Below are 3,422 nucleotides of genomic sequence, written 5' to 3'. Positions count from 1 at the left end.
AACCCTAGGGGGTCCCTTTTTATTCAACTGCTCCAAAAAGGCAGGAAACAAGAGCGTCAAAGAAACAAACAAACACAACATAAGCCTCTTTTGATATATGTTCAGTAACAAAAGCTCTAGAAGTGAGAAAACATCGGCAGTTGGTAGAAAAACAAAGGAGACAATAGAGGAGACCGTTACTGTTATTGTTTGCCATCAAGTATTCTGATTGGTCTTGCTAATGAACGTTGTTTGAATGTGTATTGAAAACATTGACAAAGTGGTACTAATCAATGATGTTTAAAATGTGTATTGTTAACATGTACTAAAAGGGCCTAACATAGAAGTATGCAAAATATAAAGAGAAAAAACTTTTGGAAGATTTACTTGCCAGTTAGAATAACGGGTAAACAAACGCAAGTTCATTGTCAAGGGTAAGGAAGAAAAATATAACAGTGAATTACAAAGTATTGTATTACTTTCAGACACTAAGAAAACAATGTACTAACCATGGGACATGGAAAAATAAACAGTCTCAAAGAGGAATACACATTAATCATACTTTGACAGGGAAAGAAAGAGAACTCTTTCAACTTTCTGCCTCTCACATGTGTATAGAATTCAATAGAGTCTTGCTTAGATTTTAGCACTGTTAATCAATATGTTTTAATTGTTTATTGGGTAGCTTTTAGCTTTCTTTATTGTTAATCCGCATGGCTAGCTTAAAATCTTTATGGCCTTCAGAATTTTCAATAGCTTGCCATACTGTGTGATATAGAATAAAAAGGCTCTTTATACACAGCCAAATGTTTTATTCAACTGACGTTTCGGTGACCGCCTGTCACCTTCATTTGGCTTAGGGCAATTCTGACTGTTTCACTTTGCATTGCAGCTATAGGTGTCGCTACTTACAGATGCGGTCCCAAAATTCATACATTCAATCTGAAATTTCTTGGAGGAAGTTGACAGATGGTCACCAAAACATTGGATGAATAAAACACTTGGTAGTGTACAAAGAGTCTTTCTATCCAGCTTGCCATACTGTATGGAATACAATTAGACGTGTTACACACTGGGAAACTTTTCTGGGCGTACGATAACGAAGTACGACAACGATGTACGTCTTTGACGTATATCGCCTTTTTTCCTTTGTGTGAATTGGCTCTGCGCGTCGTACGACAGGCATTTTTATGGCCCGTAAGACAACGACATACGTTCACCCTGGATGTAATGTATGACGTTGTTGTCATACGTATACGTCCAGAAAATTTTCCCAGTATGTATGGGGTCTAGGCCAAGTTGATAATGGTCCAAGTCAGTCACTGGGTCTAAGTCCGCCTGATTTCCAATTAGTCACTGTCATGCAAAACAATTTTTCTCATGTTTCGTGATAGACATCAGTTCTACTTTCTCAGCAGGAAGTGTGACTATCTGATGGGAACAGGTCCCGTCCTTTTCCTGTCCTCCTTCCTGTTTACTCACTAACGACTTTATCAGACAGTAGAGAGAGGCGTCAATCAAAGACAAAAAAGCCAGTAGGGTAGATGTCAATCAAGTATGAAAAGGTCAATCAAGGGCAAAAGCCTTGTAGGAAAGGTGTCAATCAAGGACACTGGGCAAGCTGGAAAAAATCAATCAAGCTTAGGGCAGAATGTAGTAGGAAAAGTGTCAATCAAAGACAAGAGCAAGTAGTTAAAGGTCAATCAAGGGCAAAACCCAGTAGGAAAGGTGTCAATCAAGGACAAGAGAAAGTAGGTAAAGGTCAATCAAGGGCAAAAGCCTGGTAGGAAAGGTGTCAATCAAGGACACAATCGAATAGGAGTAATGTATCCAGGTTAAGTACTAGTGAGAAAGGTGTCAATCAAGGATACAGGCAAGTAGGTAAAGGTCAATCAAGGGCAAATAAAAGATAAATCAGTAGGGAAAGTGTCAATCAAGGACACAACCAATTAGGAAAAATTCAATCAAGCTTAGGGCAAAATGTAGTTACTAGGTAAAGATCAATCAAGGGCAAAACCCAGTAGGAAAGGTGTCAATCAAGGACACAACCAAGTAGGACAAGGTCAATCAAGGGCAAAAGTCAGTAGGAAATGTGTCAATCAAGGACAAGAGCAAGTAGGGAATATGTCAGTTGAGGACACAAGTCAGTAGGAAAATGTCATATCAGGACAAGACTGACACACATATTATACATATGCATGTATAGTTGTAGAAGACCTTATGAAAGTCGCTGTACTTTTGTTGTGTCACTCAGTAACTATTGTAATATAAAACATCCAGATCTAGAAAAAAAAGTTGTAACCTAATTGGTAAATGTCTCAATATACGAATCCCTTTGAACTCTTCTCAGGCCCTACATTTATTTCAACCAATCGACTATTCACACCTGTTTAACCTTCAGTCAGCTAAGGTAGCCATTTCAACCCAAAACTTGTTTTCTCAAAACACTTAATGGTCTCATTCCTGTGTTACTCCGCGTGTATACTGCCAAAGAATCCGGCCTAAAAAAATAACTGGGCATAAGAGGCATGTGTTTAGGTGGATCATAAATTGCCTTTTATCTGCCCCACCTGATATAAAAAGAATTTGAGATGAAAGCTTGTTTATTACTGTCACGAATAGGTAGGAAAATTTCGTCATCCGAGCGATAGGTCGGACGTGTACGCATTTTGCCATGAGTGCTGCGGTCAGCCGCTGGCGGTACAACAGCGGCCTCATGCGGATAGTGGGTACTTGCAGTTTAAAATGCGATATATCGTTATCACGGTTATATTTGGGTGAATCTTTTTTTGTTGCATGACGAACAGGTGTGCTTCCAAAAGAAAGTAAAAGATAATTTGTTTGTTTTCTAGATTTTCAGTCATAAAGTTACGTATTTCAACGTTGATTCTAATGGAACAGCCTAATACAGGAATGAGACCTTATCAAGTCATGTGAGGTCATATGACATGTTAATCCATTTAGCTTTTCCCCCATCCCATTGGTAATCCCTTTGTACAGACTTCTGTATGTTTTCCCTCCAAACTATGTTGTTTATCTGTGGAGGGGCAAATATGTGATGACGGTTTGATGACAGGTCAAGAGGGAGGGGGGCATGTTTAACCTTCTGAAACCCAAGGAACATGAAGATTTACAATGTAGCCTTTTTTGATAACCCCATGAAAGTCTACAAGGCTGCTTCAAAATACCGTAAATGCAGAAATGTTCACGGTGGTTTTATGTTCACGGTTTTCGCGATGAACTCTTTACCGCAAACTTAAAACCACCGTAAAAAGCGGTAACATTGTGTGACAGTAGCGCTACTATTGTTCAAACGTGAACTCAAAACAACCTCGAACACTCCATTTTGTCACTATCGCGAACATTTCTGCATTTACAGTACTTAAAGTCATACTTGTGGTGTATTTCTTTCAAACATCAGTCGAAAATTCCTTGCTATTCAA

This window comes from Branchiostoma lanceolatum, chromosome 19, assembly GCF_035083965.1.
Source record: "Branchiostoma lanceolatum isolate klBraLanc5 chromosome 19, klBraLanc5.hap2, whole genome shotgun sequence".
Classification (NCBI taxonomy): Eukaryota; Metazoa; Chordata; class Leptocardii; order Amphioxiformes; family Branchiostomatidae; genus Branchiostoma; species Branchiostoma lanceolatum.
This window is presented reverse-complemented; position numbering follows the sequence as displayed.